The sequence below is a fragment of the Danio rerio genome, chromosome 24 (assembly GCF_052040795.2).
Source record: "Danio rerio strain M-AB ecotype USA chromosome 24, GRCz13ab, whole genome shotgun sequence".
Lineage (NCBI taxonomy): Eukaryota > Metazoa > Chordata > Actinopteri > Cypriniformes > Danionidae > Danio > Danio rerio.
In genome coordinates, this window is record NC_141044.1 from 20,668,577 (window position 1) to 20,692,244 (window position 23,668).

General features: G+C 34.5%; 1 protein-coding gene and 1 long non-coding RNA gene across 3 annotated transcripts in view; one reads left to right on the top strand and one right to left on the bottom strand.

Moving 5' to 3' along the window:
* Positions 1-23,668, bottom strand: part of cntnap2a (contactin associated protein 2a) — a 743,992-nt gene that overhangs the window by 140,493 nt on the left and 579,831 nt on the right.
* On the top strand, positions 8,261-13,680 carry LOC147838016 (uncharacterized). Its single transcript, XR_015524889.1, has 2 exons — positions 8,261-9,127; positions 12,082-13,680. It is a non-coding gene; the product is annotated as an uncharacterized LOC147838016 (long non-coding RNA).

A 23,668-nucleotide genomic window follows, 5' to 3' on the forward strand; every position in this document is an offset into this window, starting at 1 on the left:
TTACACTTTAAGTCAAAGTTATTCACCCTCCTGTTCTCTTTCAAATATTTCTCAAATGATGTTTAACAAAGCAAGGATTTTTTTAACAGTATTTACTATTTTTTTTCTTCTGGAGAAAGGCGTATTAGCTTTATTTTTACTAGAATAAAAGCATGTTTTTCCAACACCATTTTAAGATCAATATTATTAGTTCCTTAAGCAATTTTTTTATTTTTTTGTTTGTCCACAGAACTAACCACAGTTATACAATGATTTGCTTAATCACCCTAACTTGCCAAATTAACCTAGTAAAATTAACATTTCTGTTAAACATAAATTGGGGAAAATATACAGGATGGCTAATAATTCTGACTTTAACTGCAAATAATAAGATAAGGAAATGTAAGGTAATTGGAGTTCATTGCAGATTTTAGCAAAACACCATTCAGTATGACAAACCATCATATCTATGTAAGAACAGGATACATTCATACATTTAATTCCTGAATATTTTAGCATGTTAATGAATTTTGTCAATAACCCACTAATAGAAACAGACACACTAAAATATTAACTGAATTTACAATTTTTTAAGCTAAATGGTTGTAAGCAATTTATGAGTTGAATTTTAACAAACAAATTAAATTTAAAATAAACCCTTTTTCCAAAGCATCATTCAGAAAGAAATGGTCAAATGCAGAATTTAATACATTTTTCACCAACTTCATTTGTATTGTAGTAGATGTACTGTTTTTATCACTGCAATATACTTAAGTAATGCAGTTTTTTTATGTCTAAAAAAACCTACACTTTTCAGAAGTAAAAACAAAACTGCAGTATTCCTGAAAAAATGCAGTATTTTTTTGTAAGGGTGGTCATTAGCTACAAGTGCTTCTTCACTGGTTAGTACACGGTACAAATGCAGGGTTCTACACAATTAATTCCTGTTGTCCCAACACAAACCACTTAAGTTAGCCTAATTAATTTAACTTGATCGAACATAAAACAATTAAGCTGTCCCGAAAAAACCCTCAAGAATTGTGTTGTTTCAATTTATTTTAATTAAGTAGTTTGAACAAGCAGCAAAATATTTTTTCATGTGTACTTATTCATTAAATTACTGATTTAATACTAGAACTTATTACATACTACTACTTTAGTAACTAATCAGGGTCAGACCAAAAAAAAAAAACCTTCTACTATATCTGTACAGAATTTTGAACAAAAAACATACGGAATGATTTGAGAGTTAATTGAAGCTAAAAACCTTGAGAGTTGAAAACATACCATAATTTTTAAATTATAACATAATATTAAAAAATATTTTTTAAACTTTTATTTAAGGTCTAGAATGTAATAATTATTATTAATTAATGTAATAATTATTACACTGTATTGTACGCGTATCAGCTACATTTTATTATTATTCAGTAATATTACTGAAAATACAAATATATATATATACACATATTTACAGTACATGGTACAACAGCAAAGTTCCTTGATTATTATGCTGGAATGAGAGTGTATTTTCTACACTGTAGATCAATTAGTCCTGACAGCATATGTTTTTAGGTCATTGTAGCTTTTTAAACTATGTTAATCATGTTCTAACCTAATTTAGAAGTTACAGTACGCAAACTGTTTTAAGTCAGTTGAACTAAATATAAGTTCAGCGGACTTATAAGATTAATTTGATTCAGCTTAAAAATTAAAGGCAACCAGGATTTTTTTTTTACAGTGTAGCGATATTAGCCTAGAAAATAGAAAAAACTTTTTATTTTCTGTCGGTCTTGGTACACAATGTAACCACAGAAGAGAATCAAGCTAAAAAAAAGTAAATTAGTGAAGGTTTTTAGTCATTTTTGAGCAAGATGCTAATGGTCTTATCCATATCAATGACATACTCTATATGCTAAGCTACGCTAAAAGTGCTTCTGCCAGACCTGGGGCCTCATGTACGAAGACTTGCGTGGAAATCATACTAAAACATTGCGTGCGCACAAAGCTGTAAATGTGCGTACGCAGAAAAAAATTCAGATGTATGAAACACTGCGTATGCCGAATCTCACGCATAATCTTTTGTACATCCGAATGAACGTGAAACTGAGCGCAACATGCACGAGCACAAAACCCCTCCCTGTCTCTTTCCCCATATGAATATGCTAATGACTCTACTTTGGCAAAACCCAACGAAAAAGCAATGGCAAAATCAAGCGAAAAGAGAAACTTTGAACAGAATGTGAATTGGAGGCGCTCCTTTCGGAGGTAGACCGGAGAAAAGGGGTGTTATTTGCAAGTTTGTCCTCCGGAATTAATAACAAAAGAAAAAAATAGAGTGGGAGAGTTTAGCTGATGCGGTTAACACAGTTGGGTCTGAACATCGCACTGAGTGAATTAAAAAAGAAATTGTGTGATTTATAGGTGTAAAATGTTGCAGCATCTGTAACAGTCTCAGTGGCGCAGCTCATAAGATGCATGTCAATAAAATTTGACGTGTTGGAGCATGAACTCGATTCGAATCCAGCGTCTGATGAACTCATTCATCTTTTTTTCCCCAGCTACATATCAGATTTTGCCAACTATTTATCACGAGAAATACAAGTAGGAATCATTAATAAGTTTGTGCAACCTATTTTATTTGCACATTTATTGAATGGAAATGTTTCTGATTCACGCATGCAAATTCATCTTCAGATAGTATCTTTATAGCAATGTGCGTGCAGTAGATAGCTCAGCGATCGCTGCAAATTGTGCTTTAATGTTTAGCTGGTCAAATGTATGGTATAAAAAACCTTATATACCTGCTAGATGAACCTGTCTCATACAGCTGCCATTGCAAGGCTCAAAGACACTTTGTAGAGAGCAATTTAACACAACTGCCTCTAGGAGTCGCCAATGGAAATAAAACAGACAAGCACAAAAAATGTGCGTACGCCTGCCAGAAAGCTGCCGTGAAGCTGCGCACATACCCACGTTCAGGTCATTGTTAGTAAATCCAAACGTGAGCGATTCTGAGCGTGAAACCTGGCGTACGCAAAGTTTTTGTGCGTACGCAGCGTTGATACATGAGGCCCCTGGAGATTGGCTGAATGGATTAAAAAAATGGTAAAATTCTAAAATAAGCTTTTTTTTTTTTTAAGTTGGATAGTTTCTTTAGTTTTCAAAACTTTCCTTCAGATGTTCATGCACCTTTACAATTAACTTGTGTCTTAAGATGAGTCTTAAGTGGCTTACAGTTAATGCAAATAAACATCAGGAAATGTAGTTACCATTGATATCAAGTATTTGTTTTTCAAAAGATTTTTATTCATCTGGGTTTTCACTCTTATCAAAGTAAATACGAAGCAAGAGGTCTCTGAAGCCCTCAGTGATGTTCAAACAAACATGTGACAGACAGCTCATTTATCAGTGGCACAGATGCTGTTTACCTTAACCAGACCCCAAGAGTCTGATGGCTTTGAAATGTGTTAACAGCCGCCAAATGTGGAAAACAAGGTGGTCCAAATCTGTATAACCCAACAAAAGTCACTGGAAAGTCAAGAAAAGTTCAAAAAGTTTACAGATGTAAAAAGGATTTTTTAATATTGCCATTAATTTGTTGATTAATTGTTGAAAACAACTGCAGGCAAATTGTCACATCTGCTATCTTGCCATGGTCAACATGGATACTTACAATAAAGATAAATCCATTTTCAAACATGGTTGTGAAAACACAATTTAAATTCATGCAAACAAGGGATGACCTTTACAAATTAAAATGTATCGATTTGTGTGTGTGTGTGTGTGTGTGTGTCTGTGTGTGTGCGTGTGTGTGTGTATATATATTTTTCTTCTTTTTTAAATATTTTCCAAATGATTTTTAACAGAGCGAGGAAATTTTCACAGTATGTCTGATAATATTTTTGATAATATTTTTTTATTCTGAAAAAAGTCTTATTTGTTTTACTTCGGCTAGAATAAAAACAGTTATTAATTTAAAAAAAAACATTTTTGGGACAAAATTATTAGCCCCTTTAAGCACGTTTTTTTTCGATAGTTTACAGAACAAACCATTGTTTAACAATAACTTGCCTAATTACCCTAACCTGCGTAGTTCACCTAATTAACCTAGTTAAGCCTTTAAATGCCACTTTAAGCTGCATAGAAGTGTCTTGAAAAATATCAAGTAAAATATTATTTACTGTCATCATGGCGAAGATAAAATAAATCAGTTATTAATACTAATCAGTTATTTAATACTAATATTAAAACAGAAATTGGGGAAAAAAATAAACAGGGGCGCAAATAATTCAGGGGGGCTAATAATTCTGACTTCAACTGTATATATATATATAATGATATGTATGTGTAAATATATATATAAATTGGTCGTTTTATAGAAACAAGCTACTGTTCTACTGTTTTAATCATATTGTATTGTTACATTCGTGCTTACTGCATGTTCGTGCTGATGTAAACTGTGCTTGCTTGTCTCATTTCTCATAAAGTATCATTTACATTTAGTCATTTAGCAGATGCTTTTATCCAAAGCGACTTACAAATGAGGACAAGGAAGGAATTTACACAACTAAAAGCAACAATGAATAAGTGCTGTAGGTAAGTTTCATGTATGTAAAGTGTAAGAAGCAAAACATTAGTAATTTTTTATTAAATTTTTTTTTGTAATACAGTTACCAGAGAGGCAATTGCAGATTAGGAAGGGAAGTGAAGACTAAATAGTGGAGTTTTTAGTCGTTTCTTGAAGACAGCGAGTGACTCTGCCGTTCTGATGCAGTTAGGGAGTTCATTCCACCAACTGGGCAGATTGAATGCGAGAGTTTGGGAACTCAAACTGGATGATGCAATGTTAAAATGACATTATAAGGTTTGTAATGATAAAACCTAGTGCAAACGCTCCTGTTTTGATTACTGTAATTGATCTAAGTATTACATTATTTAGCCTCAGAAAGTGTAAAAGCTGTCTCACACAAATGCCATTTTACCTTTTCCTGGTGATTTTAGTTCTCCTGGCTTTTAAAAGGGAAAAGTTCCAACTTTAACTAATACAATTAATATAACATTTTATTACTATGATTATTCTCTCTCAGTCTTGTTATGTGTTTGCAAAAAATTCTTTCATCTCAAACGAATGTGGTTTTCTATGGTATTTTCAGAAGGATTTAAAAAGTATTGTGAAACATTTCCATTAGTTTCAAACTGTAAAAGTAGATTTCATTTGCATAAAAAATGCACCTGAACCTCACTAATCTTGAAAAGAGCTGAAAAATTATGATCCTGGAAAATGGTCATGTGATACATCTTAATATATATATTTATTTAACAATTGAAATGCCACAAATTACATCAGTCAGGGTTAAAAGAATGCTTGCCAAATATATAAAAATGCAGAAAACACATTAATCCATAAAGATCCAACAACAAAGTATTTCAATAAAAAAAAAAAATGCTTGCTAGACATTTAAAAAACCTATTTTGAAGTTTTGAAGACACTTTTTAGTACTTAAAGAATAAGAAAGAATAAAATAGTATTGAATAAAAACACACAATATATCATTATTTGTAAGAATATTGCTAATAGCAGTAATTAGATGATATTTGTTGGGCATACCATGTACCATGAGAACAATGACTAGTTCAGTGTTGTGGATCCCTGACTCACAAAGACACTTTATTATTTATATTCTATGCAGTGGTCAGTTCACAACAGTGACATAGAATTTGTTTTATGGACATTTTAATCTAAATCTTATCTTATGTATATATCTTATTTACCACATTATGTAGCCTACTATGTTAGGTGTGCAATCTTCATGACATAAATCCTAAAAATAAAGCTTCGTTAGTTTGGTCTCTTATCAAGACAAGATCTTAAACACATCAAGCCAAAAGGAGGTTGTTTAACTCTTATTGTTATCCACAATCTTAAGTTTTCTTTTTTAGATTTCACTCCCTGGAGCATCTGATGACATGTACCACACTCATGACATGTGTTAGAGCTTCCCATACTGCAGGGGTGTCAAACTGGAGGGCTGCAGCCCTGGACAGTTTAGTTTTAATTTGAACCTTTTTTAATTTAATTTAAACCTATTTAATTATATAGTTTAGAATTGGATGTTTAAAAAGATTATTTATTTATTCATCAATTTTGCGTTTAAATTAAGAATTTTGCGGGATTGCAAAACATTGCAACTTTTTTTTTGATTTTGCTTTGGATTCAGCGATGGCAAAATTGCGAAAAACTAGGGGATTTTTAATCCAACCAATTTTTTTTGCAGAAGAATGCACTTTTACATGTAATTCTCAATCTCATTTCTTCTCGTTCCTAATGTATCTCTACATGCTCAAGTTAATGCATTACATCATAATCAATGGCATTCATGCGTCTGCAACACAATTACGTCCACATCTTATCGACCAAGACATTTGAACTGCAGCTGTGATGAACATTCACTTGACTCTGTGTTTCCATTTTCGCATTTGCGTCTGAGCGAGAGCCGTCATGGCAGTGAAGCCAAACGCTCAGCAAGGGGTAAAGCAAAACACACAGCAGTGTTTGATTGGAGCCTCCTTGGTAATTGCAGGCGCTGATGCCACAGTGGTAAGTGGGCACACATTAGACCACTCCTTGTGCTGCCTGGATGATCACCAGCTCTCTCAGGCCTCTATTAAACTGTGGGCTCCATTGAGACCAAGCACAAAGGCCAGTCTTCGTCACACACGCTTTATATTTGACATTTACTGAGCGCTCTGCTTGGCTTTAAAGCAGGCTTCACTTTCTGTCTCTCTTTCTCAACAGGCAAATGGATCGGACAGTTCTAGCAGTTTATCAATTGCATGAACCACACTTGTAAACACAGCAGGAGCAGTGATGCGGTCAGACTTAATATTAATAATTTTTTTTTTATTCATATATAATGTATTTATTTATTTTTGTGCTATTGCCTACAATGAGTAGAGTATTGAGAAGCATAGCCAGGTTTCCTGATGATTATCAAACTACAACTACTAATTATTATTAACATTTTATTACGATAATATATAGATGCCACTATATATATATATATATATATATATATATATATATATATATATATATATATATACATATATATATATATATATATATATATATATATATATATATATATATATATATATATATATATATATATATATATATATAGATGGAACTATATATCATTGCTGAACTACTCAACTTATTACTGTAAATAAAAATATAATACAAATATAAATGTTATTATTCATTTATTCATTTTCTTTTCGGCTTTGCCCCTTTATTAATCTGGGGTTGCCACAGCGGAATGAACCGCCAACTTATCCAGCATGTTTTTTTTTACGCAGCGGATGCCCTTCTAGCCGCAACCCATCACTGGAAAATAAATGTTATTATTATTTTCATATTACTATTATTAATATTATTATTCATGCGTTCATTTTCTTGTCAGCTTAGTCCCTTTATTAATCCGGGGTCGCCACAGCGGAATGAACCGCACACATTCATTCACACACACACCCATACACTACAGACAATTTAGCCTACCCAATTCGACTGTACCGCATATCTTTGGACTGTGGGGGAAACCGGAGCACACGGAGGAGGTAGAACATGCACACTCCACAGAGAAATACCAACCGAGCTGAGGCTCGAACCAGCGACCCAACGACCTTCTTGCTGTGAGGCGACAGTACTATCTACTGTGTCACTGCATTGCAGTATTATTATTATTATTATTATTATTATTATTATTATTATTATTATTGTTATTATTATTATTATTATTATTATTATTATTAATATAATTGTTATTATTATTTGGGAATGTCTATAATTGAACATCATCTTAAGTTTAGAATCGTTTAAACTAACAATTAATAATAGCATTAATATTACAAAGTACATATTAACAATACTGAATAATACATATACTGTATACATTTATAAATACTGCTTTTAAAATAATGCAAAATAAAACTTTCAAACTTTTTGAATTTTCTGAGACTGAAGCTTCAGATCTGACATTGTTCACTAGCCTTTTACATTGACAGGTGAATATCTGATCTACCTGCTTACTGCAAACACAAATGCACATATCCGTTTCATAGTGAATTTATTTCCACATATAAATGAGGCCAGAAACTGATCTGAGTATATTGTAATACAGGGGCATGGCTCAGATTCTTGGCTAAATGCAAAAACAGTGTATGGAGGCTCTCTCTCTCTCTCTCTCTCTCTCTCTCTCTCTCTCTCTCTCTCTCTCTCTCTCACGTGGTGTGCGTTTGGGTGAACGGGAGCTGAGCGTCTTTTGGAGAGCGTGGCTTTTCTTACCTTTTTTTTTTCCCCTTAAATTAATTTATTTTTCCCCCCCCCGTTTTCTTTGTAGTTTATGTTTGTTATTTTTGTACCTAAATAACGTTTAAACAACATTTAACGCCGCAATGGCGGCTGATCCCGAGCAAGGGACGCCCTCACTGTCACTCAGAAACGGTTGCAGGTGTGTACCAGAGCCGGGGGTGACAGTGGAGGAGCTGCTTTTGATCTTTGGAGAACAGGTAGGCTTTGAGAATATTCTCTCGGCCTCCCGCATGAACAAAGCTGTTGTTGTATTCCTTAAATCGGAATCTTTAGTTAATCAGCTGATTGTGAGTGGAATATGGGTGAAAGAAACGTTTGTAAGGGTAAACCCGCTGTCCACTCCTGCAACAAAAATCACGATCTCGAATGTTCCGCCTTTTATTTCAGATGAAATGATTACGAAAGAGTTGCAAAGGTTTGGGAAAATTGCAGGCCCCGTTAGAACGATCCCCCTTGGGTGTAAGAATGTCGCTTTAAAACATGTTCTCTCGTTTAGACGTCAAGTTTACATGTTTTTGAATTCACCGGACCGTATATTAGACGCGTCTTTTCGCGTAAATCATGGGGAAAATTCCTACATGGTTTTCGCTAGTACTGAAAGCATGAAGTGCTTTCAGTGCGGAATTTTTGGGCACAAACGGTTTTTTTTGTCCAAATAAGGATGGAAAACAAACAACTGATACAAATACCGGGACAAATGACACGGAAATACAAACAGGAGATAAACAGACACAGGGAGGTGGCGAGCAAAGGGAAGAAGAACAGCAAGAGGTGAGTGAAACTTCAGTTATAGTTTCCAGCGTAGAACAACCTGGTTGTAGCAACCCTGCAGAGTGTGTTGATGTTAGTGAGGCTGCTGAGAATAATGATACAACTGATTGCATGGCAGAAGAATGTGAAATCTCACAAGCTGAAAGTGTAGGGGACAGTATGATTGATGAGTTGGATGGTTTGTCACAGTGTATGGATGATAGTATAAGAGATGAAGAACAGTGGTCAGATGCTGCAGCAGAAAATGACAATGGCTTGTATACTGTTGAACAAATTAATTCCTTCTTAGACAAAACTAAAGGAAAAGTGGGTGTTGAAGTTAGTGATTATTTCCCTGATACAGAAAAATTTATTTCTTCTGTTATGCGGGCCAGAAAAGTGAGCAGCCTGGAAGTGCTGTCACAACAGAAACGGTTTCGATTAAGAAAACATATCACTAATATAAGAAGTGGAAAAAAGCCAGGGAAAGTGAGGGGGAAAACTAAATACTAAATGAAGGTGTTTCTTTCTCTTTGCTATCTGTTCTTTCCTCTCTTTTTTCCCTTATGCATGGAAGTCTTGAGAGTGGGATCAGTTAATGTAAATGGAATGAGAGATGGGGAAAAAAGGAGTCACCTTGCAGAAATAATAAAGTTAAAAGAGTTGAGTGTGGTGATGCTACAAGAAACTCATAGTTGTATGGATAATGAGGTTGATTGGGGATTATGGTGGAAAGGGGAGAAAATCCTTAGTCATGGAACTAATCTAAGTGCTGGAGTGGCTGTACTTTTTTCCCCCACATTAAAAGTAAAAGTCCTGTCAAAAAAGGAAGAAATTCCTGGCAGGTTATTGGTTATAAGAGCTGAAATAATGGGTTTCTTCTTCTTTTTTGTAAATGTTTATGCCCCTAATGGAGGAGCAGACAGGATACAGTTCTTCACTAAATTAGAGCACATATTTAAACAACAACACGAGGGTGACATTGCTATATTAGGGGGAGATTGGAATTGCACATTAAACTTTATTCAAGACAGAAATGGAGAAGAACCTCATTTACAATCAGCTGCGTTTTTAGAAAATATAATAAAAATTTTTTGCTTTTCTGATGTTTGGAGAGAACATAACCCATTAGAGAAATATTAATATACTTGGATAAAAATCAGTAATAGAAAAGTGTCTGGAGCTCGATTAGATAGATTTTATATTTCACATACTGGAAGAAACAAGGTTGCTAATGCATCAATTATCCCTATATGTTTTTCAGATCATAAATTAATAACAATTGACTGTATGCTGGTAGAGAGAAAACATAAGAGTTATTACTGGCATTTTAATGTCAAACTTCTTGAAGATAAAAATTTTTGCCAGAATTTTAAAGTTTTTTGGGAGACCTGGAAAATGGAAAAATTTTGTTTTGAAAACATTATTGATTGGTGGGAAGTGGGGAAAGCTCATATCCGTAGTTTTTGTCAGCAATATACATCTCATTCCTCATTGGTTTTAAAGAAAACTTTGGAGTGGTTAGAAAATGAAATCATTGACATTGAAAAGAGCATGAGTGAAAATGATACCCTGACTCTTCAAGATAGATGGACTAAGAAAAAGAAGAAGTTGAGTTCATTTTTAAATGAAAAGGTTAAAGGAGCCCTGATAAGGAGTCGTTTTTTAAAAATAAGAGATATGGATGGACCTTCTTCTTTTTTTTTTAGTTTAGAACGAAAAAAGGGACAAGAAAAACTGATGCATTTTTTAAAAGATAATAATGGACACAACACTTCAGACCCAATAACAATGCGCAGACTTGCTGTAAATTTTTATTCTGATTTATATGCCTCTGAACCTTCTAATGAGGAATGCAGGAGACTTCTTTTGGAGGATCTCCCAGTTTTAACTCCAGAACTTAAACTTTTGCTTGAGGCTGATATTACTTTTGAGGAAGTCACTGCTGCAGTTAAGGGGCTTTCCACAGGACGAACACCAGGGTTGGATGGACTGCCTGCTGAATTTTATAAGGCATTCTGGGCTGAATTAGGAAAAGATGTATTTGAAGTACTACAAGAATGTGTTTGCAAAGGTGTTCTCCCTTTGAGTTGTCAGAGAGCTGTTTTAACATTGCTCCCAAAAAAAGGTGACTTAACTCTTTTAAAAAATTGGAGACCTGTTGCAATCTTAAGTTCGGATTACAAAATCTTTTCAAAATGTTTGTCAAATAGATTAAATCTGGAACTAAATACAATTATACATAAAGATCAGTCATATTGTATTATGAAAAGATCTATTACAGATAATCTGCATTTGATTCGGGATGCTTATGATGTTGTTTCATACAATGAGTTAGATCTAGGTTTTTTGTCAATAGATCAAGAAAAGGCCTTTGACAGAGTTGACCACACTTTCCTTTTTGACACCTTAAGAGCTTTTGGATTTGGTGATGGTTTTATTTCAAAAATACAACTGTTGTATAAAGGAGCAACATGCATGATTAAAGTTGCTGGAGGTTTAAGTGTTCCTGTAAAGGTGCAAAGAGGAATAAGACAGGGGTGTCCTCTCTCTGGCCAGCTCTACAGCCTGGTCATTGAGCCATTGCTCTGCAAACTAAGAGAAAAATTGACAGGACTGGAGATTAAAACGTTAGATTTTAAATCTACTGTTAAACTTTCTGCATATGCAGATGATGTCACAGTTTTAATCAGAAATAATGAGGATGTTCGGGTTTTAAAGGAAGTTTTGGAGTGCTATAGTAAAGCATCGTCAGCCAATGTTAATTGGGAAAAAAGTGATGCCTTATGGTGTGGGCGAGATTTTAATAGTCCTATGCTACCTTGTGGTTTAAAGTGGGGAAAAGAAGGTTTTAAATATTTAGGAGTATTTTTAGGAACTGATGAATATAAGAAAAAGAATTGGGAGGGCTTAAAAGAAAAAGTGTGTGCTCGTTTGTGTCACTGGAAATGGCTAATACCCCAGTTGTCCTACAGAGGGAGAGTGTTGGTCTGCAATAACTTAGTCGCATCTTCATTGTGGCACAAAATGATGATATTGGACCCCCCAGAGGACATGGTGAAAATAATTCAACAGCTTCTGGTGGATTTCTTTTGGACGGGACAACACTGGTTGAAGGCAGCTACCCTGTATTTACCCCTACAGGAAGGAGGACAAGGTTTGGTGGATATAATGTCTAGAGTAAAAGCTTTTCGACTACAAACAACCCAAAGACTTTTGTATGGAGAAAATGTAAGCTGGGCCGGAGTAGCCTGTGCTATCCTGAGAAGAGCAGGACAAATGGGTCTAGACCGCCACTTGTTTTTAATGGATACTAATAAATTAGACCTGTCTGGACTGACACCTTTTTACAGGTCAATGTTGAGGTCATGGACTCTTTTTAGGTTCTCTAGAGAGCACAATGGTGTAAAAAGGCTGTGGTCAAGAGAAGAACCCCTACTTTACAATCCTGCTCTTGATCTGGACATTCTCAATTCACTTGCTCTAAGAAAAGCTTTGAAGACTGCAAATATATTTAAAATTGGACACTTTGTTTCTGAGGATGGCTGGATTACTGCCGAGGATCTAGCATCCAAACTGGGAATGAGATCTGTTCGGGCAACAGGAAAATTGTTGACTCAGATAGTCGAGTCATTACCATCGGATTACATTTTGTCTTTAGTAACCAACAATGGAGAGAATACAATTCCTGCATTCCCAGAGCTGGTTATATCAGCCAACACAAGAACTTGGTCAGAAACAGAAAACAGTTTATTATCGTTTAAAACACCAGAACCAAGACTTTTTAGCATTGCTGGAAAGAAATCAATCTATGTGATGTGTGTGAAAACCTCAAACTTGTTTCAACTACAGAGTGTGAGAGAGACCAAATGGAAAGAGACAATTGGACCAAATGCCTCCCCAAAAGGCTGTTGGAGATCTCTATATAAGCCTCCAATTGAAAAAAGAACTGGAGACTTGCAGTGGAGGATTGTACACTGTATTGTTGCTACAAACTGTTATAGAGCGCGCCTTGATCCTCAGATAGGGGAGGGCTGTCCTTTTTGTGGAGAACCAGAAACTGTTTTCCATTTATTCCTTAATTGTAAAAGACTACAACCAATATTTTATCAACTAGAAGAATGGTGCCAAAAACTTGGAGAGGCCTTTACACCTGCAATGTTTATTTATGGACCTAAATACAATAAAAATCGAAGAGAGCATCATGTTCTATTAAACTTTTTATTCGGGCAAGCAAAGATGGCAATTTGGCTGTCAAGAAAAAGTAAATTAAATGACAAAGGTTCAACTGATGCTTTTTTAATTGTAAAAGGACTAATAAAATCTCGCATTAATGTAGAGTATGGGTTTTACAAGATGGTAAATGATCTGGCAATGTTTAATTACAAATGGGGTGTAAATCAGTGTATCTGTCATGCTGACTCTGAAAATGTTCTAAATATTTATTTGTAAGTATCAGCAAAAAAAGAAAAAAATGTTTTTGTTTTTTTAAGATGTCATGTATTTTTTAATTAGCTAAATTGTTTTTAGCTAAAACGTTTTTTGTAATAAAGAGACCTTAAAAGTCAAAAAAAGTCTCTCTCTCTCTCTCTCTCTCTCTCTCTCTCTCTCTCTCTCTCTCTCTCTCTCTATCTATCTATCTATCTATCTATCTATCACAAGACAAATGCAGAAAAATTTCAGGAAAAAAGTGTAAGAAATTCTTATCCTTTAAGTTTTATTTTTTCTTTCCTCCTCCTTTTTTGGTAACCTGATTTTGTTTTTGTATTTTTTTTTGTCACGCTCAACACACTTAACTCTCTCTTGCTCCTCTCCACTGAGAACGCTCTCCCTCACTGCCAATTAGCATTTAGCATTGTTCTTAAACAACCAACACAATCACCCAAATTTGCGTGCATGCTGTGCTGTGCCTATGACAAGGCGTCTATGCAGACATGTGGGTGTGTTGATTCCCATAGCTTGTTAAAACCGCTAGCATATGAATATTGTGCACAGCATGCAGGTATACACACATCACAACAATAATGTTTCAGCCCTCAACATGCCAGGACCATATGCACTCAGTCACTCTTATACCCCTCTCATAATAATGCCTCTGTGGCCATATTCACTGAAAAAAAGAAACTACTGTGTCTTTCATTCATAGAACATTTTATATTGGATTAAGTGATTTTTTTTTTTTGTTGTTTCTGATAATAAACCAATCCAGGCTCATTTTTATTACGTACCCCTACATACATTTCGGGAGAGAGCAAAATACGTCCCATATCTTTTTGCAATTTTGTTTTAACGAATCCACCAGAGGCGGCTGTGTACGCTTTTTTATCAGATCTTAAATTTCTCTCAAGTGGCATTTATGCCTGCTGTTCTCAAGTAAATCCACCAGAGGCTGCTGTCGACTGACTGACTTACTGACTGACCAACCGGCCAATCCCCCCACCCTGTCTCTTCCCTAAACCCAACAAATAGTGTTTTAAAAAGCAGTGATTGATCCGCCCGCGCCCTTCCCTAAACCCAACCGCAGTTTTTAAAAAGCAGTCCAGAAAAAGAAAAGCCCTCTGATTTTAACCATATTTTCAGATTTTACCACATTCTCAACCTGTTATTTACTTCTTTATTTTATTTTTTAGCTTTTGTTTTTGTCCTACCCACTTTCTAGAACTGTTCTTCACCGGACTTGAACGCTGTTTTTTCACAGTCAACTCCATTCTGCATCTCAAGTTCACCAACATACTTGTTGAGCTACCGGACAAACTGGTAACAGCAGAAAAGCTGTCAATATGGAGGTAAACGGTTAGCTGGTAAGCGTAAAAAGTAACAGTGTCATACTGCCCTGTAGTGTTCATTTTAAAGATGAAATGCAGCTATATGTACCTCTGGCTAAATAATTTGTGTTTTTCAGAAATGTACATTTTTAGAATTAGCATACAGTCTGTTTTATTCATGTAGGTAAAATCCAAAGAATTATTTTTATTTAGTAGTATTTTTACTTTATCTCTTTATCTCTTTATCTCTATAAAAACAATATTTTACCATCGAGTGGATATCATTTTTTTTTTCCTTGGGCGGAATACATTTTTTAATTAACATAAAAAATAATTCAAGTCAAAACAATAATTTGAGGAAAATTGATATATTTTGCTGTAATAAATTACAGTAATTTCTAAAGTTGGCTCAATATAAAATTATACTTTGATGCAAGGGTAAAAACATTGTTTTTCCAAAATAAAAATCCACATTGTGCCAAAGGATTGAAAAAACTAATTTTTTTTTTACTTTTTGTGAATGTTTTTTTTCTTGACCACTATAAATTTGCATTTTTTGTTTAAATTTAGACTAAAATAAATGTAAAAAATTGAACCAAAGCTGAAATATACATTGAAAATCTAATATTTAGATGTAACAAATTATAGTAATTATTTTAAGTTGGTACAAAGTATACACTACCTGACAACCTGTTGTTAATCCCAGCTGTAAAAGTACCAAATTTAAACCTTGACTTTTAGTTGATCATTTGGAAAAGTATCAGAAAGTAGATTTTTCAATGAATCATCTGTTGAACTGCATCAAAAATACTGCACAAGCCCTATTCGAACCAGCATGGACCCAAGACTCTCACAGAAATCAGTCAAGTTTGATGAAGGAAAAATAGTTTGTTTGGTTTTACACTCAGTATTGGGTTATGTGAAAGTGGATGGCAACATCAACAACCCGAGGTTTTAAGACATTTGTGCTGCCCATTACATTACAAACCAAATTCTTCAGCAGGATAGCACCCATTGTCATACTTCAGCCTCCACATCAAAGTTCCAGAAAAAAAAAGGTCAAGGTGCTCCAGGATTGGCCAGCCCAGTCACCAGATATTATTATTGAGCATGTCTGGGGTAAAATGAAGGAGCAGGCATTTTTAATGAATCTAGAGAATCTTGATGAACAAAGAGAGTCCTGCAAGAACACCTTCTTTTACCATTCCAGAAGACTTTATTAATAAGTTAAATGAGTCATTGCAAAGATGTATAGATGCAGTCCTCCAAGCTCATGGGAGTCATACACAATATTCATTCTTTTTCCACTGCACCATGACTTTATATTCTATTCTATACATTATTTCTGTTAAGTGACAAGACTTTTGTCTCAGCAAAGACAGACCTTACTGTTCTAATAATATAATTAAAAATCAAGGTATGATCATATTTTATTTTAGTAAAATAAGTGTAATCTAGATATCCTTGCCTTTCACATTGTCCACTCCTAATATCAACTAGAAGTTAAGTTATTATTTGTTGTTCCTAAAACTTGAATAGGCAACAAGACTTTTTTGTCAGGTAGTGTATATTTTTTGCAGAGTTCAATCTGTGACAGATAGAAGGAATTAATTAGCGCTTGGTCACATGAACCATGGAGTGTAAATGCGGCTTAAAGGTCTAGCTCGAGACATGACCATCTACAGTTTAGATTTTCTGGAGTTCTAGATAAATCCCTAAAGCGGAGGAAGAAAAACCTCAATAAACTGAAGAACAAATCCACAACACCTGTGCTGAACTCCTGAAGCCATCAACATACAGTACACTGCACAAACACAAACTGAACATTTTCCCACAAAGAGACAAAGTGGAGACTTCAAAGTTTACAGGTGACCCGGGATCAGGTCAGAAGGTGTGAAAATCAGTTGAAGTGAATTACATGCTGCTGGTGCTCTGACATTTGACTGGCAGATCCGTAAGCAGGCTGTTATTGAGTATGGGTGCTGCTTTCTCGCTGTCAGTCTCTATCATATTCCTGTGTGGTGGATGGAGAAAATACAGTGCTTAGCTAGTTTGTTCACAATCTGAAATGCATTGGCTTTTAAGTCAAGACACTAAATATAAGCTTCTGAGTGGGGCCTGTGTTGGTCTCAACATTATGAGGATGGAATTCAGACCAACAACAGCTTAAGATACACATTAAATTATTTATCATACTGTTTTTTCAAATCTGTTTAATGTACAAAACAATTTGTGCTTTAACATTCCTTTTCTTCAGCAATGTTTAAAATGTACTTTTTAAAGATGCAAACAGTTCATTTCTATTTGATCAAGTTGTACAGTTTCACTTTTGTATCATGAAATTAATATATATATTTTTTTATTTTGAATCAGTCTGTCATTTATTTCCTTTTTTCTGTTTAGAACATAACTGACGATTTAATAGTTGTTTATTAGGGACTTAAAAAGCATAAATAGTCCTCATTTTGATGAGCTCATAAAACTATAGGAGTTTGTGTTAAGAAAACATTTATTAACATAAAGAGATACTAGTACCATATGCATGTAAAATAAGATTCATTAATATTCATTTGAATAGCTTGCCTAAAATGTCAGTTTCATGCTGAGGCGCACTACGCACTCACACCACTCCAAAGCCCAGCCGGATGACACTCAGGCACACCTCTTACAACTGCACCGTATTTGAGCCCAATTCGGAGCATTCACACTTAAATGAGGTTAAATGTGGGTCACTGTTCAGAAAGCCTATTGCGAGTACACCCTTAATATAAAGTTAATGCTTCACATATAACTTTTTGCTAAAAGAGAGAGATATAACACTTCTTTTCAGCATTTCTATTTATTATAGATGCTTACTCCAAGTAAAATAATGGAAAATACATTTAAAAGAAAACAGCTATTTTACATGGTAATAATATTATTCACAAAAGGACCTGTTGAATACAAGCATTAATGTATAAAAAAAACAAAAATCAGTCATGTAATAACAACAGAACGACACAAGGAGAAAGTACTGAACTACTAAAACTAATTTAATACTTTATATTGTATGAGTCATGTGCATTGCTCAGGTGTGAGTTTTTTACAGACTTCAACAGAGTATAAAAACCTTGATGGTTCTGTGGGTTTTGTCTATCCAAACTGATCTTTATTTAGTATTTTCAAGTCAGGTGATGGGCTGGGCCATTCTACAGCTTGATTTTCTTTGTCTGAAAGCATGTAAGTTTCCTTGGCTGTGTTTTGGATCATTGTCTTGCTGAAATGTCCACTCTGGTTTAATTTTTAATTTTATTTTTTAATTCTGGTAATTTAGTGGTTGGCCTGAAGCCGCTAATTTTTATTTTACAATGACAAAGGGCAGAGCGCTGCTAAATTACTATTAAGAGATTTCAGCTGCTGTCTGGGTTTTCACTGCCTTTCTACACCTAACTTTCTTCATTGTTCAATACTTTTTTCCTGTGTCATTTGTATGTTATTACACATAACCTAGCTTGTAAACTAATTAGATTTGCTTTCTTTTTATATGTATTTCTTTGATTGCTATCAATATCTGGAGAACATTTCAAGTCAAGTCAAGATTTAAATAATTTTCCATTGGCATTTAAACTAAATAAACTGAGTAAAACGAACAAAACAATTATTGTGGACTCTGCAAACTGCAATGTCTTTTCCCATACACATTTAAGGTAATAGGAAAAAAGAGCAAAAAATTCTCTCTTTAACAATCAAAAACTGTTAAAACAACCAGAGGCAATGGAATAACTATAAGACCCCAACCCAAGCTCTGGTCTATGAGCTGAAACAGCTGGAGAGTAAATAGAGCCAAACCTAAAGTTTTCCCCTACTAAACCAACCTCTCCATGCTGAGGCCAAATCACTGCTTCTGCTCGCTTACCCAGCGGGCCGAGCCAGCAGAGAAGTGAGCAAACAATGTGTTTTGCAGGTATGAATGGTGCTGTGTTTCTGTGGAGCGGTTTTCAACAGCATCTGATGAAGCTCCTTTGACAGGATCCAGGGACATGTGAGGTCATTTTGGGATAGAATAATGTCTACCTCTTATTTTATTTCCAGTTCAGCTGTCAAGGAGCTATAGAAAGTTCTGACATACAGAAGTATGAATGTAAGTTTTTAAGGTAAGATAGTGCAAGTGAATAGGATGATAATAATAATAATAATAATAATAATAATAATGTGATAAAATAGTGATAATAATTCATAAATTTTCCTTCAGCTTAGTCGCTATTTTAGAGGTGGCCACAGCGGATAAACCGCCAACTACTCCAACATATGTTCTATGTAGTGTATGCTCTTCCACCCCCAACCCAGTATGGGAAACACCCATACACACTCATTCTCACACAGACTCATACACTACAGGCAATTTTGTATACTCAATTCACCTATAGAGCATGTCTCTCGACTTTGTTTCTAATTAATTTATTTCTAGCCCCAAAAACATAGAGATTGGATGAAGTCAGGTTCACAACTCATTTGTTTCATTTGTTTGACTTTAGAATTGAATGTTTTTATTAAAGAGTTTTTTAGAATCACTTTTTATCCCTACATAATTATGAAAACAGCCAAAACTTTTATTTTAATTTTTTTTTTGTAGAATACAATGTCAGGAAAATTATTTATTAAAAAAACATCTGCATGTTATGCTTTATTTTAATGTACAACCCATGGTATTATCAAAACTTTAACAAATTAAAACTTTTGGCTCAGTATACTACTAATTATCTGATTTTAGGGATTGTTTTAAGGTAGTGGTTGAGTTTAGGTATTGGGTAGGAATAGGGATGTAAAGTAAGATAATATCTATAAGCGGTTATAAACAGTTAATTTATAAACAATAGTCAGGTAATAAGCAAGTAGAGAATTGTATGAATTGTTGCTTAAAATGACGTGTTACCAAATAATGTGCTAATAAATAAAGTATTACCATTTGCTGTAATAATCTTCTATATACATATATGCTAATCAGATTTGCTTATATGATACTGTATTTTGATTAGTGGTGTAAAGTAACAAATTACAAATACTCAAACTACTGTAATTAAGTAGTTTTTCTCAGGAATTGTAATGTACTAAGTAGTTCTAAAAATGTATACTTTTACTTTTATTTGAGTACATTTTTAGTGGATCTATCATGAATGTATCATGGATGTTTTTCTGTGGTCATTTAAGATAATCAAAAATCAATGTTTACATAGTAGACTCGTGATCAGAGTATTATCTTAATCATATTAATATCAGAGTATTGTTGTCCATGTAAACGTACTCAGATGTATGCCAAATGATGTCACAAGCTGTCAAAGACAGTCCATTACTCACCTTTAAGATTCCACGAGCCCTTACATTTCATAAGTTTGACGTGTTTCTCCCTTACACGCAACTTTTGTAAAACATCTGCTGCATGTTGGTGAGTCAGAATCCTTGCTTGTAAAATATAGCCATACTTTAGAATGCTTAGTTTAAGCAAATTAGATGAACACGATCATGCATGTTGATGAACTGAGTCGTTCGCCGCATGCGCCATGCTGTGCACTTTGCCTTCTCAAAGCAACAACAACAAACACCTGACATCGCTGACATCCGTATCCCTCAAAGCTGTTTAGAATTAAACATTTAGAGATGGTGTGACACAACGCGTACCATTGGTGCCTTAAATGCATCCCTTTACGCTTCTTAAGGGCGTCACACAGCGTATGCGCTGCTCAGAACCGCGGCACGGCGAGCACATGACAGTTGATAGTATCACACACCAGACGTGCACATTCACATGTTATTTAAAATGAAACTGTTCAGATGGCGCTTTGTTGCATGGCAGAAATATGAACAGTCATGAGTCGTGGCTGGGTGCCGCGGACAGCCGCTGACTTGCAAATTCTAAAATGCATGGTGCTGCGCGTTGCCGAGTGGCGCTTCTGGTGTGCGACCTGCTTTAGGATCCTGTCGCAGCACCGAAATTAGGCACCGAAATTCATATGCTGATTCGATCCGGTGTAAACCGGTTCCAAAGGTACTGGTGCCATAATGGCACCAGGTTTCGGTACCCAACCCTAGTTACAGGTTGACGTTGTGTGGGCGTTACCACTATGACGTCTATCAGATGTTGGTTTCTAGTTGGCATACTTGACGAATAAATGTCAGTATTTGATGTCAATATGACGTTGGTTTAAGATGTTGGCTCAATGTTGGATTTTGGTCACTTTTCAACACAAATCAACGAAATATCAACGTCATTTGACATCATTATTGGACATCAAAATTACATTGTCCTTAGACAGTGGCTAGACATTGAATTCTGGTCACCTGACATCACAGCCTAAATTTATTCTTATATTAAAGTCTTATGATGTTGTGTGCCTGCTGGGCATTGACTAAATTCACAAATCACATGTAAATGCATGATCGTTTTACAGCATAATAGTCACTACTCTTGAGTATTTTTGCAAAGGCTACTTTTTACTTATACTTTGAGTAATATTTACAACAGATACTTTTATACCTGCACTACATTTTTAGCCAAGTAATGGTACATTTACTTTTGTATGATTTTCAGTACTCTTTTCCAACACTGATCTTGAGTAGCATTCCTAGATTTACAAAAAAAAAAATTATTTAATGCAAGTGTTTTCCTAGTTTATCACACTGTATTCAGTGAATATTGTATCTGTAATTGTTGCACATCAATTAACATGCTCAAAGTTTATTCACACATCCATACATCCATTGGATTACAAAAAATAAAAATAAAAAATCAATCTCAGTTGTAAATAAAAAAATAGCTTAAATGATCAATTTATTATTTGATTAGAATGTTCTCATTCAATTGAATGGCCGTTATCAGTGGTTATCAGCTGATAGTTATAGGCCAACTGTTGCACTTCATGAAATTTATTCAATAAGTATTCATTTATTCAATTTTAAGCATAGTTTATTCACATATGTGCATGTCTATTCTTATAAAAATGTATCTGTAATTTAGTAAAAAAAAATGACTGGCTATTTTCAAAAGTAATGCACATCTTGAAATTTCCATCAATTTGTTTTAAATTCATTATCCCAAAAATATATGTATCCCCAAAAAATATATCCCAAAAAATGTGCATAAAATGTGAAAAAATGCCTGCCTAATGTTTTCTAGAATGGCAAGGTTTGTCAAGCTATAAACATGTTTCCCTGATATTTTACATATATTCTTCTATACTCAATTGACCTAATGTTGATCACAGAACATGGCTGAAACAGTGAGGAGAGGTTAAACATATCATTCTTTGATTATGAATTAATCTTGCTTCACAGCTGTAGATTTAAAGTCCTTACGAGACTCTGACTGAAGCATTAATCTCAGCAGCAACACTTTCAACTCTCAAATCCAGCTAAACCCCAGAATTTATCCCGCTGTTCATCTATTATTTGAGATGATATGTCATTCTGCCAGTCCACCAGATGGCACTTTTACAATAGACGGCTGGATCAGAGGTCATTAAAAAGTGTTTACTCATAGCTCAGTGATGAATTGAGCAGAACAGTGTCAGGTTTTTACACTCGTCTCATTAACTCTGATAGTTAACCTTTGTCTGGGTCTAGGGCAGGCGGACAGAAACCAGTTGTAATCTAAATTACCCAATGAGCTCATTTATGTGAATAAAAATGTTTGCACACAATCACAAAGAAAAAAAATCTCCATGAACTTTTCAGTTTGATAACTAAACTTTGCCTGTGTAAGAGAAATGAACCCTTTCTGTTCGTTGCCGTAATTTTCTTTTCTATTTTCTAAAAAGGAGATGAGGCTCTCATAAATTGCGAAGCTCTCATTTGTTATTACCAAGGATAATGTCAGATGTCAGGTGTGCTTCTGTGTTGTTAGCAAGCACCTACTGTAACTTTCTGTGTCAACAGCACTGGAGAGATGCTTTAAAACTGTGCGTCATCCATAAGTTCATTTCAGGCTAGCAGGATACATTTACAAGCATTTATTTTAGCTTATTATTTTCTTCCTGGTGTTTAAGGAATCTAAAGACCAAGCTATGTTGATGCTCTGTAATTAAACAAATGCTAAATAAATATGATATGATTAAAAAATGATGATTCATATGATTAAAGAAGGAAATTAATTCATACAATTATTGAAAAATCTACTGACTACTGATTTGAGACATGATCAGACTAATGGTGACTTAAAATGAAATCAGGAGAAGGAACCATTTGTCAGAAGTGCTAGATCTCAGTCATTCTGTAGTAAAGGTTGTTATTTTAGAATAAACTTACTCACCGTGCCTAGATATAACTATAAAAAATGACGTGATGTTTGCAATTGCTGGTCCTAAACATTTTGCCGCTTCATATATGACTATCCCCCTCTATTTCTGTGTAAAACTACTTTAAAGTAATAACTATTTTCTCCAGCTTTTAATACTTTTTGACTGCTCATTCCAGTATTGCTTTACTGATTCATTTCAAATCTTGTTTGCTTATTTCCCTATTTTCTTATTTTTTTTTACACCTTTGCTACTCCTTTATACAGCACTTTGGTCAACTTTGGTAATATTTCTAAATGTGTTTTACAAATAAATATTGTATTGTATTTTATATTTTATTAAGTATACTTATTTACTCCCAGGGCTGTTTATATCAAAGCTGATATGTGGCCGCACCATGTTGGTGCTTCATAACATCTAAGTTTTACGAGGTGGGTCGTTAGCCCAACGCTCAACCCCCAATGTGGAGGACTGGAAAATACACACATACACAATGGACAATTTAACTTACCTAATTTATCTATAGCAGA